Here is a 13,868-nt window from a genome sequence, read left to right on the forward strand (position 1 = left end):
AGAGAAACATCAATGAGAGAGAAACACGGATTGGCCGTCTCCTCATGCCCCCTACTGGGGATGGAGCCTGCAAGCCTGGCACGTGCCCTGACCTGGAATGGAACCTGGGACTCCTTGGTTCCTGTGTTGACGCGCTCAACTACTGAACCACACTGGTGGGGCAGAGCCGCATTATTTGATAGGAGCTGCTGTGTGGCCCTGAGAAAATAATCTCCTATTTCCCTGTCGGTGAGTGTCTTTTGGTATCATATAATCTTTACCTTGCTGTGCTTTGGGTTAATAAACCACTTTCCTTAAAAAAAAAAAAAAAAAAAAAAAATTAAAAATTATGTGACATTCAGATTTCAGTGTTCATAAATAAAGTTTTATTGGGACCCAACTTCATTCATTTGTTTACATATTGTCTATGGTTGTATTTGTGCTAAGGTGGCAGAGTTGAGTAGTTTTGACAGAGACTATTTGGACAAAGGAGCCTAAAATATTTACCATCTGGTTTTTCACATTAAAAAAATAATAAATAAAGGACTAAATCCCATCAACAAGTCAGGAGATAGGCCCAATTTTTATGGAGCATATATTTGGGAGGGATATAAAGAATAAACAAATAAATATAAAAATATCTAATGGCAACAAGTGCTATGGTTAAAGATAAGGTGATATGACAGGGAATGACACTAGACCTACTTTGGAGTGAGCACCAAAGTCCCCACTGAGGAAGTGATATATGAGTGGATAACTGAATGACAAGGAGACAGCCATGTGAAGATAGTGACTCCCCAACCTTGAGTACTCGGGGAGAAGAAGATGGCCAGTGGGGCAGGCGCATGGCAATGGAGGAGAGTGACAGAGAGTATACACACTCCCTGTGCCTCTACAGATTGTCAGAGCCAATAACAATCTCTCTGGAACTTGACAGCAGCTGAAAAGATCATTGTAAAAGACAATATCAGGAGGGATATTTTATGGTTGGGGGTCGCCACAACATGAGGAACTGTATTAAAGGGATTGTACCTTTTCCCTTGGTTTGCAACCCCACAAGACTAGTCTGAAAAATGCCCCTTTCCTCCCATCTTTTATCTCTAAAGTATGTGAGGAAAGATGTGTGTAGCTGAGTAGAAATCAGTCACATAAACCTTGCAATGCGCAAGGTCCCCGAACAGTAGACACAGGAGCTGAGAGATGACTGCAGTTTCAATTTCCCCAACACCGCCCCCTCCTCTCATCCTGCTTGTATTCCAGGTGTGGAAGCTAACTTTATCTCCACACACATCCACCATTGGGGGGTTACACACACAGTTGTGAAACAGTCGGTGTGGCCAATGATTTGCAGAGATGAAGGAAACTCAACCCAGGCCATAAGTTCAGTTGTTACAAATGTACTTGCAAATAAACCATGTGACCACACTAAACAACTTCAGTTTCAAAAGCTTTGCTTAAGCACATGACTTTTGTGTTGTCCTTTGCAGGATTTATATACAGAGGTAGGCAAAAGTAGGTTTACAGTTGTGAGTATATGAAAGTTTATTTTTGTATCATTATTTATTCCTGTATTATATATTTTTCCATTTGAACAACTGTAAACCTTCTTTTGCCCACCCTGTAATATATACATACTAGAGGCCCATTGCATGAATTCATGCACAAGTGGGGTCCAGCCAGCCCACCTGATCGGGCGGCTGGGGGGAGGGGCCACGGGAGGTTGGTCAGCCGCCCCCGACCCCCGGTCAAACTCCCGGTCAAACTCCCGGTTGAGAGGACAATTGCTAATTAGTCTTTTATTATATAGGATATGACTGTGGTTGGAGGGGATACAATTTTTTAAAACCAATATTCCTATCAGTACAAGCAAAGAACTCAGCACCTTTTTAAAGAAAAACAAGCTTCTCAAAAGAGGAGAAAGAAATGTAATTAGAAATGTATTCAAATCTAAAGAGCTTTTTAAAACTTGTTTCCTAAGAAACCAAAAATAGGACTGACAAGTACAATTTCCAAAGAAGCTTAGATCTACTTACTTGATTATTAAATTTCCCAGTTCAAAATTTTTACAATTACTAATTTAGGGAGTGAAAAAAGCTCTTACATGAAATAAAATTAAGTTCCCCAGTTAATTTTGTTTGTAATCCTTCTGCTAGTGAAAATTGACTTTCATGAACAAAAAGTGCCAGGGTTACTCTAAACAGGTTAATAATACATTTAGTAACCAACAACGTACTGTAACTCTTATGCAACCACAAACGCTACCAAAGACAGTTAAATGTACTTACTAAAAAAGATATAAATTCAGTCATCAGTAATTAAAACTCTTAGTAGAGAGACAAGAGTTAACTCATTCTTCTATCACATTCTCTTATCCACGCCATACCTTCAGCACTGGGGGAAATCTGTCACTGAAAACTGAGCTCCTATATTTCTTTAGTTTTAAAGCTCTCCTAAGTAGTTTTATAAGATGACAGGATCCATATTTGAGGCTGGAGAGAGCAGACATGAAGAAGGCCACCAGGAAACTGTGGGAATATGACATAACCCTTGAGCCTCAAAAGCCACATGTTCAACCTCATACCCTCCAATTGCCAACCGATAAGCTATAAAAAGAGGAGCAGTAAATGATTAACCATGAATGAGAACCCTCCTCCCACTTCTGACTGCATAGCTATTCCATTCCAGGAGTCCCAGGGCTTCAAATTAAAAAGGACCAGAGACCAAGTGTATAAAGCATACCCTCCTTCCTTGTGCCTAGCCCACCTTAACTTCTCCTCCTCAAATCCCTCTTCTTTATAAAGCCATATTCACAATCCCTGCCCTCAAGACTCTTCTCAGTCAAGCCAGAGATGTAAGCATGCCTCCAACCATCTAGGAGAGGTCTATGCTGTCATAAAAAGTATTTTAATAAAGTATTTTAATAACAGGACTTGGAGGTAAATGTTTTCTTATTGCCCAGAAATTACAAGGCAGTTTCATTAAGTATCACCAAATTCTAAAAGAAATGAACAACTGGAGCCCGTTTCCTTCTTGGGGTTTCGTAGGAGGACGTTGAGCAGCTGCACCCCCTTCTAGACTTTAAAAGAATATGAGGAGCAGAAGCAAGTCATCAGCACCTGCTAGAGCAGCCTCATGAGAGTCATGATCTTGAGGAACATACTACCTTGTCTAGCAGTGAGCAGAGTTCTAAGAATACTAAAACCAACTGTTGATTCATTTAACCGAAAGTCAGATGTACCTGTGCTGGAGAAGTGAGGGAAGGAAAGTGTGGCATAATCAGTAAGAGAGTTACGTTGTGTACAGAGAGGTTATACAGAGTGTAAGTGGTACAAGAGATATATCTTAGGACAGAGCTCATCTGTCCTAGTATAAAGTCAACAGATCCATCTATCAGAACACAAAGCCAACAGATAATATCTAAAATAATGATTTTCAGAGATACCACTTTTAGTATATTATTTTGAAATTGGAAGAAATGCCCAAATCTAAAATAGTTGTTGAGGGAGGGGATGGGTTAGAGGGAAGGTGGCTGCTGGATCTTTTTCTTTTATACTTTTAGTACTATTTGACTTTTAAAAACATGTGCAGGTATTATTTTATTAAAAAACAAAATTATAAAAACAGAGGCAGTATTTTTCTTTAGGGAAAACCTAATAATTTTTGTGGGCCTTTCCTGTGTGCTATTTGTCAAAAATGTCTAGAATAACATGAATATAGATATAGCTGATAGATCATAACTAGTCTTAAATTCCTACAGGTTGAAGATTATTTATCAAGAAATCTAATACGGGAGCCAAAGAAAGGTGATTATATGTGTATATACACTGAGTGGCCAGATTATTATGGCCACCCCATCAGTACTTCGTTGGGCCACCTTTTGCCTTCAATACTGCGGCGATTCTTCTTGGTATTGACTCCACGAGATGTTGAAAGGTGATGCGAGGAATCTGACACCATGCCTGATGAATAGCACTGTCCAGTTCTGTGAGATGTGATGGTTGTGCAACCAGCTGCCTGATGGCTCTTTTAACTTTGTCCCACAAATGCTCAATTGGATTGAGATCTGGTTTGTGGGGGCCACCTAAGCAAGGTAAAGTCTCCCTCATATTCTTGAAAGCACTCTTGCACAATACGAGCACTGTGGCATGGCACATTGTCTTGTTGGAAGAAGCCATCTCCATTGGGATACGCCATCAACATGATAGGATGAACTTGATCAGCAACAATACTTAGGTATGTTGTGCTATTCAGACGTTTATAATGATCTGGCCCTCTAGCAACTTCAGCGGGAAATTACAGCTAATTGGCCTACAAACATCAGGTGGTCATAATAATCTGGCCACTCAGTGTATATCGGTAATGCCCACAGATTACAAACTGAAGTGAGTGGGGAGAGGGAAAGGCTTTCATGGGCATGCCCTGAAAATAAAAGAAACAGAAAACAAAACAGGCAGACCGAACACAGTAGAGAACACAGTGGCCATTTGGTTTGGCACAAATGGCACTACACATGTCAACTGGCCCTGGCAGATTTACTACTGAAATTACAGGCTGGAGTTATTAAAAAAAAAAAAAAAAAAGGTCTGCCTCTGCTACATAGCTTCTAACTTAGGGAGGAAAGAAAAAAAAAAAAGGAAGGAAGGGGTGTAGAACCATCAAAAATGGTTCAGGTAATAAAAAAAAAAATTCTAATTGACTCTGGGCAGGAAACCCAAGTTTTAAAAATCCCAACAAGCATATGGGAATGGAAACTGGTGCCAAAAGTGAAGCTTTGGCTCATCTTCCCAGTGTTTCACTTGACTGCCCATTCTCTATGCTATTTAAGTGAATGCATCCAATACAAATTTTGCCTTTGTCATCCTCAGCCACCCAGAAAATGGCAATACTTAAAGTTTTATTCCTAATAGTTATAGACACAGCCAGACTAGTCTTATCTCTTTTACATTTTCCCCAAGATACTTTATATTCATTTTCACAGCTCTTCCTCTTTATTAAATTCATTAAGTTTCTTCAAGTCAGTGATTGCCATACATATATATTTTAAAATAACTTGGCAAATATATAAAATACTTGATCCTACTACTTGTCTAAATATTATCCTAGTAATGTTTCTGAAATTATATTAATAATGCTACCCTTGGTAATATCCAATTATTTTTTATGGTCCCTCATTCACCACCATGTAGCTTTCTTACTTGATTAGACATTCAGATATGGCAGATTTGGCTCAGTGGTTCTGGGTAAGGCGTATTTTATGGAGTAATGGTCAGAGTGGAGAGTTTGACAAAAGAGTTTTCAGAAGTCTACATCAAAATATAGAAACTTTTTATTATAAACGATAGTAACCTTAAGGGTAAAGAAATAGGATGGAGTGAGGCTCTGAGCCTCACATTTCTTTTTTTGCACATTATGTGGTAATTTTTTAAAGTTGACTTATTTAAAATTTGGAAAATATCCCAGGTTCAAAACCATTGCATCAGTATAGACCAGCCGTGGGCAAACTACGGCCCGCGGGCCGGATCCGGCCCGTTTGAAATGAATAAAACTAAAAAAAAAAGGCCGTACCCTTTTATGTAATGATGTTTACTTTGAATTTATATTAGTTCACACAAACACTCCATCCATGCTTTTGTTCTGGCCCTCCGGTCCAGTTTAAGAACCCATAGTGGCCCTCGAGTCAAAAAGTTTGCCCACCCCTGGTACAGACTAACAAAAGGCCATTTAGCCATTATTCGACTCTCTTTAGGTTTCTCCTATTCAATAACTCTCTTTCTATTGGATTCCCATGACGATCTGAAGGACTGTAAATAAAATTATGGACGTCATGACATTTTATCCCAAAACCTCAGTACAGAGCTGTGAAAAATAACATTTTTCTACATAACCATGATACTACTATCACACCTAACAGATTTACCACTAATTCCTTAATGTTTGTGAAAGCCAGGCCATATTCCAATGCCCCACAACAATACCTCAAATGTCTTCATTCGTTTCTATATGTGTGACAGAAATATCTTAAAAATTACAACTCTGAAAACTAGATGTAGGTGTTCATTATGCTATTTCCTCACTTTTGAAAAATACTATATAATGCCCTAGAGAATTACATCATTACATCTTTGCCAATATGTCTATATATGTGAAAGAGAAGTTTCTAAAGCATGCTGAGAGCCCTACACTGTTGAATATTGTTATCAATTATTTGAACAATGATATAGAAAGGATGTTTATCACATTTCTCAGTTGGTGAGCTGAGAGGAATAATGAATACGCTACATAACTGAATCAAATCCAAAAATATTTGACAAAAACTACACAGAACAAGAAATGAGTACAGATACATTAGAAATGTTAAAGAAATGAGTGGAGATACATTAGATGTGTGTTTATGTTCAGCAGGAGCTGGAAACAAAAGGTCACAGGTCAATAGATATAGTAATGACGAATGGACCCAAGGATTACCATCTGGCTTTTGTGATGGCAGACCAAGGGCAATTGTTGAAAGCATTAAAAGGAACAAAGCAAAACCAAAATAGAGTCCCTTGTTAAGAGAGGTCGCTGCCCTCCCCTGTGAGCTCTCTCAGCCTTGTCAGATGGGCGTTACCATGGGCACCAGGATGATAAATGTGAAGCTGGGAACTGGGAGAGGAAGGTGGTATGGAAGGTGGGGTTCAAAAGCCAAATTGCTATAGAATCTTGATTTTATGTTTGCATTGTTATGGGAAAATGCAAGAAGTCTAAGCTCTATGTAGTCTGAACTATTTATTCCCTGTTCTCATGTACACCTATGGTTCACTTTTGTAACTTCACCTTAGCCCATATTTGGCTGGCCACTATCATCCCTACTCAAAGTGTGATCCATGACAAGCAAAATCCACATTATGTAGGAGCTTATTAAAAATACAGTCCTGGCTGACGTTGCTCAGTGGTTAGAGCGTCGGCCCGGGCACCAAAGGGTCTTGGGTTCGATTCCTGATCAAGGGCATGCACCTGGGTTACAGGTTTGATTCCCCCAGGCCATGGTCAGAGTATGTGCGGAAGGCAACCAATCAGTGTGTCTCTCTCACATATCTCCCCCTCCCCCCTGCCCCCCGCCCCACTCTCTCTAAAAAGCAATGGAAAAAATATGCTCAGGTGAGGAAAACATCCTTGGGTGAGGGTTAACAACAACAAAATAGAGTATCAGGCTCCTCAAACTGAGAATTCTTGAATGAAGAATTGAATGAGAATTCTTTCCTTGAACTAAATCTCTAGGTGATTTTAAAAGCACTGGACAACCCTAAAATGGGCATAGATGACTGCACAGAATGAGTATTTTATGTAGGCACCAGTGAGTATAGGACTTGCATCCTTTCAAAATTGCATATGCCAGTGGTTCAACACAGATTGCCGGACCATACCCCCAGGGTTTCTGGTTCCGTAGTTCTGGCGAGGCCCTGAGAATCTGTATGTCTAACACACTCAGGTGATGGTGTTGCTGCTGGTCCAGGAACCACAACCACTGGCTTACACTATCTAAAAATAACATGCTGCATATTCTGGGAATGTCGTTTCAAGTGCACTCCCAGTAAAAGGGGAAATACTGAGCTAGAAAGGAGGAAAGAGCAGATGTTTCACTGATGTTACAGGAAAGGAGCTGTTAACACTCCTTTGTAAACAATGGGATAAAAATAGTTGAAGAAATTACTATAGCAACAACAACTGTGTCATCCGCAAGGTCTCTCTCTACCGACATTATTCAGAAAAGGAAACCCACCTTGCAGAAATCCTATTTCAACATTGAGCCTTATAAGAAACAAAAACCATGGGAAACATATCCCATTCATTAAACACTGAGATAACATTACAGATTTAAGATTCAAAAATGACTCTCACAGGCCTGCATTTGGATTTTTTTGGTCAAGTAATAAAACAAATATGAGTTTGTATCCAAATGACTCTATAATCAGAAAAAAACAAGGAGAGCTGAGAAATGTTTAGAATACTTATTATAAATGTTTAATTTTTTAAAATCCAAAATAGCACCTTTCTAAAACAAAGACTCTCAAAATGATACATAAAACAATGTAAACCAAAGAGCTCCACCTAGAGTTTGAGAAAGGATTATTTACTTACATGCACAAAACAAAGCACCAATTTATCCATATCTTACCTGTAATATTAAAATATAATTTTTAACATAATCTTTAGAAAAAGGATAGCTTCCTGAAGTGTGAAATGCTGTTAACTAAAGGAGAACTGAATTTTTTATAATTCTGTCTGCAACCTATTTCTCTTCTAAAATTTTGGCAGTTATAATCGTTATTGTGAATGATTTAGAAGCCATTATCTTATGGCAAATTGTCAAAAAGTTGGGATAGTATTTAAAGTGTCCTGGAGAGAACAGCTTAAAAAGTTGATTCTTAACCTGAACTTATGTGTGGCCTTGAGCAACTCATCTTCCAACCCTGAGCTTTGTCGTCCATGGGGGTTAGACAAGATCAGTGATTTTCAGGCCTGGCTGCATATTGGCATCACCTGGGAGCAATGGAAATAAACTGATGCCTGGATCCCACGCCTAGAGGTTTTGATTTTAGTTGTTCTGCTGTGGGGCTCAGCATGAAAAGTGCCCCAGGTGATACTAACAGGCAGATTGGTTGCATCAGATCAGGTGACCTACAGACTCTCTTCACCCAAGTGTCTACTGCTCTAATTAGTGATTCTCCAGCTTCAGGTACCTCAGTCACCTGTAGCGCTTGCTAAAGGTCTGGAGTGGGTCCCAAGAATTTGCATTTTTAACGAATTGCCATCATGTAGATGCTACTGGTCCAGGGTCATACTTTGAGAATAACTGTTCTAGAGGATGACTTCAAAATTACATTTCCAAATCCCCCAAATTATCCTCACTCTACTTTATCAAACCAGAGTATAATATTGTTAATTAGTCTCCCTGATTCCCATCTCTCTTCCTCTAGTTCCTAGCCCACACTACCAACACAGTTAACATTAACCCCCACATCCTGTGTCACTCCTTGGCCCGAAACTCTTCAATGCCTCCCCAAAGCTGACAGAATATACAAACACCATGTGCAAGGCTTTCCACAGTTTGACCACAAACTACCTCTTCAGCCTCAATTTCTAACACTCCCTGTCATCTGTCTAGGCCCCAGTCACTTGTCCCCTTGCACCTGACTTTCCCTTCTCCCGAATGTCCTTGCTCTGCCTTCTCTTTCGAACATGCACATCACCGTTCATTCTGTGTGCCAGCACTCTGCGAGGCATTGGGAATTCGAGGAAGAACAGATAATCCCTCCCCTTCAGGAGTCTTGAGAGGTACGGTAGACAATGAGTAGTGAACCCAACACCAGTCTTAATTACTCCCCTCTCCCTCACTGTATAGAATATAAATTTTATTTTCTGTATATTATGTTTTGATATCTTAAAAAAAAAAACAACCTTTCTGGCTGAGAAAGACTGCCCTTCTTGAGGGATAGTAAATTCCTGAAGATAGCAAAGAGCTCAGCCTTGAGCATGACTTTAACTACTATACAAACTAGTGAATCCAGAGCCCTACCTCCTCCATCAAGCCTGTGCATCCCAGAAGGCAATATTCCGCTCTCTTAACATCCCAGGGCCAAGGACCAGGCAACTAGGGACCACCCCTGTGGGCCAAAACCCTCTGGAACTACTCAAACTAGCCCATCCCAAATCACTTACCCTGCCCTGCCCTGCCTTTTCCCCAGAAACCCCAACAAAGGCTCCGACCTGCACCTCGCCCCTCACTCCCTTCTAGCCACCCAGGTGTTTTCCCCGTGACGCTGCGTGGCATGCCATGCCTTGTCCCTGCGACTGTGAGTATAATAAACTTGTTTGCTCCGAGCCTCTCTGTCTCCTCTTGCAGCTGCACCTCCCATCTGATAAAGAAATACAAAACACTCACCTTCCTCACCGGTGGCTGGAAACGCTCACTCTAGTAGGAGCTGGCCAGGAAGGAGCACACATATGGAAGTGTGCTGCAGGCTTCTGGAATGTTTGCTTTCCAGATAAAAGAGAACAGGCCCATAGCCATCCCTTCATCCAGCCTTGAGTGCGGGTGTGATGCTGGAAGCTGGAGCAGTCATTCTACAACCATGAGGGAAGGGACAAGAGGATCCGCCGTTCCCGGATCCTGACACTGGGAATCAGCTGACCAAGGGCAACCTCCACTGACCTCCAGCTGCCTTTATATCCAAGGAGAACAAAGCCCCGTCTGCCTGAGGCACTTGTTCATCAGGTTTTCTGTTACTTACAGCTGAAGATATTCTCTTGGGGTAGAGGTGGGGGATATTAAGTAATTCCTCATAACAGCTGTGCTGAGGTGAAGACGCAGAGCATATGGTGAGAGGACTTAACAGGGTGAGTGGGGAACAATCGCAAGGTGTGGAGACAGAAAGAGGCATCCATTCCAGGAAGAGGGTGGAGCTCCTGTCCAGAGGGAGGAGGAACTGAACACGTGAGAGGGAGAGCAGCAGAAGAGGCCAGAAAGAGAGGCCTGCCCTGCTCCCTAAGGCACAGGGGAGCACCCTTGCACGTGCACACGTGCGTGGGAACAACACACACACATGCGCACGCGTTTTTACACACATAGGAAAAATGTGTAGGACTATGCTGTTATGAGGACCGGCAGGGCTTACATATTTTATTCCATATAACTCTATAGCATTTGAATTTTTTGGAACCACCATGTAAACATTTTGCAAATTAAAAAAGAAGTATCACATTTATTTTGTAGTGAGTAGACTGAAATAGGCAGCTGATCTTTATATTTAGGCAGCTGATCTTTATATTTAAGATCAGCCGCCTTTATGTTTAAAGTTTATGTTTAAATATAAACTTTAAAGCAAAAACCATGTATGTAAGTAATTTTAATAAAAACATATTCCAAAGGAAAATAAATAACTTAGTATTTGAAGTCTAAAATCTGATGTTAGAACTCCAACTCTACTATAGGTATTTTTCATGTTTCTAGTTTCCCAGTAATTTATATTAATTAGGTTATGCTAAAATTATTTTTCAAAGTTATAGCTCCTCAATGAATTTTTGTTCTCCTGAAAAATGTCCAAGTCTTCTATATTTCAGTAGAACATCCAATGGAAAACACAGACACAAACAGAACATCCAATGGGTACTTTCTTACTAACCCCATCTGTTTGTGTAAGAAGGACTTTATGAATAAGGAATCAAATATTAGTAAAGTGCTTTGGGATTCTCAGGTGAAAAGTCATAAAAAACTAACAACTCTGGTTACATAGAAAGTAATGCCACTAATGGTCTGCCAGAGGAAAGTTATTTTTAAAAAATATTAAATAACTTTGATTCTGACACTACTGAATTGTTCACAAAATCCATTGCTTCATTCCAATCCATTAGTTTAACAGCTGGAAATGGTGAAACAGCTGGGGAGGGGGAGGGAGTGGAGGGAGGGAGTCCATGGGGTAAAAAAAGAGACATCTGTAATACTTTCAACAATAAAGATAATTTTTTTAAAAGATAAACAATGGCATTTCATAGTTAAAGCAGAATGCTGTTAAAATTTCACATTTCACACAAATGCTAAGTATCTGTGGAAGAGATAAATACAATTATATTGGTGACTCTATTCTACTTCTAACTCTTAAGCCGTGAACACATCTTAACTACATGTATATTGTTGACTCTGTATAGAACCATAGAATCTTAGTTGGACAGGGCCTTAGAAGTCACCTATGCTAATTTACCATCATCCAATGAGTTAGAGCTTCTGTAAACCCTTGACTTGTCTGAAATCTACACTAGGGGTCAGCAAACTTTTTCTGTAAAGGAACAGAGAGTAAGCATTTTAGGCTTTGTGGACATCAGGTCTGGGTTGCAAGTACCCAACTCCTGGGGGTAACACACAAGCAACAGCAGACAATGTATGAATGAGTGGGTGTGGCTGTGTGAACCCTCATTTACAAAACTGGCAATAGGCCAGATCCGGCTCAAGGTTGTAGTCTGCCAACCCCTGACACAGACTCCTAGTTATTGATAAAATTCCACCATTAGATACATTAGGTGCCTTTACAAGAACATTCTTTATCAGATGAAATAAGTGATTTCACTCATGGCCACAATGAAAATGATCACCTCTGGAACGACAGGGAACATCTACCCTTTAGAGGTAAACTATCGTTATTCCCTCAAGTATTCTTTTTCCAGCCTAAATATCCACAGTACCGCCGAGCATTCCTTGTATTATGACGTATTTGATCATCCTCTTTTATACATACCCCAGTCTGTGAATGATGCTTTCAAGTGAAGAGAACAGATGCATGACATATAGTTTGAAAAATATGTAGCAACCAAGATGTAATCTGACTTTTAGAATTTGGCTCACTGTCTCCAAATTCAAATGTTTTCAGTTTTGTGGGGGGAATTTTTTGGTTGTTGTTGCTTTGTTGTGGGTTGTTGTTTTCTTTTTGCAAAATTACTAGTTAGTCTTTAAGAAAAATATATTTTGTGTAGGTTTAGTCAAAGGTTTATGCTCAGTGTCATAACTCTACACATTAATTTAAAATGATTGCCAAAAATCAGAAAATATTTTTATTTAATTTTGGGGAAAAATAGGTTTAATAAAACAATAAGTTCAAAATGGTTTCTATGCCTCAAAAATGTTGGCGGAACCTACCTCTACAATCCAAAACATATAATGCAAATTGCTAAAGAAAGCCACCAGTCATTGTTTCTGAGAAAATAAAACACAAACGGGGAAGAACACACACACACACATACACACACGCGCGCGCACACACACACCCTGCAGTGTGTTCTTGGATGCTGCTGGCTCCTTAGCAAAAATAAAGCAGGACTGTTATAATCACAGCCAGGCCGCCTCTGAATGTTGATCCCTGTTGAATTCCACATTTCAATAACTTGGGAAGAAATCACACCTGTATTTTTAAAGGCAATTTAACTTTGATTTCTGTGGCTTATTGTCGTAGCATTCCAAAAAATAATAAAATTTTTTTAAAGGTTTCTAGTAACTAGCAGAAAATAAGGCAACATTCATATAGCTTACAAATGCAGCACCTTTAGTCTGACCTTACAACCTATTTCCCTAACTTCTCTTACTGTGGTTTAATTATTTTTATAATTCAGTACCTTAAACACTATATGGCACAAAGTAGATGCTAGAGGAATAGATTCATTCTTTAAATATTTTTCATTGTAATGGCATTTTATCATGTTTGTTAAAACATGATAAAATGTTTGATTTACATTTTCTGGTGTCTGGTTCCTGCTTGCCTGTTATCACATGAGCTCTCCCTACAAAAACCCAACCATGTACATGGCTTCAAACACTGTCCACACACTGACGACAACCAAGTTCTGGGAAAGCAGCACAATCCTTACCCCTTCCTGCCTTCTCCTGCCTTGACTGTGGATGTTATGTGCTGTGCACTTTTCCATTTCTGACCAGGAGGGAAAGGCCAAGGGAACCACGGAGGTTGGTCCTCATATCACTGAGCTACTGAGCCCAAGGCCAGTAACCACCTACCCCCAGACTTCTTGTTACTGAGAAAAAAGAACCCTTAACGGTTTTATTCATTTTAAGTCTGGTTTTCTATTAACTTGCAGCTGAAAATATTCCTAGTTGATACAAAACTATAACCTGAAAAAGATATTTCAACAAATCAGAAGGAAAACAGATGGAGGAGGAGTCAACAACACAGAAAAACAAAGGACATCATAGCCAAAGTGGCTGCAGAAGCAAGAAAACAATTGGAACCCACAGAAGACTCGGGGTTTGAAGGCACAAGGGACTGCAGACAAGAAGACCTATTGATTTGACATTTGGAGGTTCCCCAACAAGAAGGCCAACTCTCCATCAGTCACCACTATTCCTCGAG

The 13,868-nt window shown here is 39.9% G+C and overlaps 1 protein-coding gene across 6 annotated transcripts in view; it reads right to left on the reverse strand.

Moving 5' to 3' along the window:
* ACYP2 (acylphosphatase 2) overlaps positions 1–13,868 on the reverse strand; it is a 158,573-nt gene that overhangs the window by 60,388 nt on the left and 84,317 nt on the right. The window contains exon 4 of one of the 6 annotated variants that reach the window (XR_004971838.1): positions 8,390–8,499. The exons of the other annotated variants lie outside the window; for them this stretch is intronic. The gene's annotated coding sequence lies outside the window, so the exon portion shown is untranslated. The remainder of the gene's footprint in view (positions 1–8,389; positions 8,500–13,868) is intronic. 6 annotated transcript variants of the gene reach the window in all.

This window comes from Myotis myotis, unplaced genomic scaffold (assembly GCF_014108235.1).
Source record: "Myotis myotis isolate mMyoMyo1 unplaced genomic scaffold, mMyoMyo1.p scaffold_m19_p_14, whole genome shotgun sequence".
Taxonomy (NCBI): Eukaryota; Metazoa; Chordata; class Mammalia; order Chiroptera; family Vespertilionidae; genus Myotis; species Myotis myotis.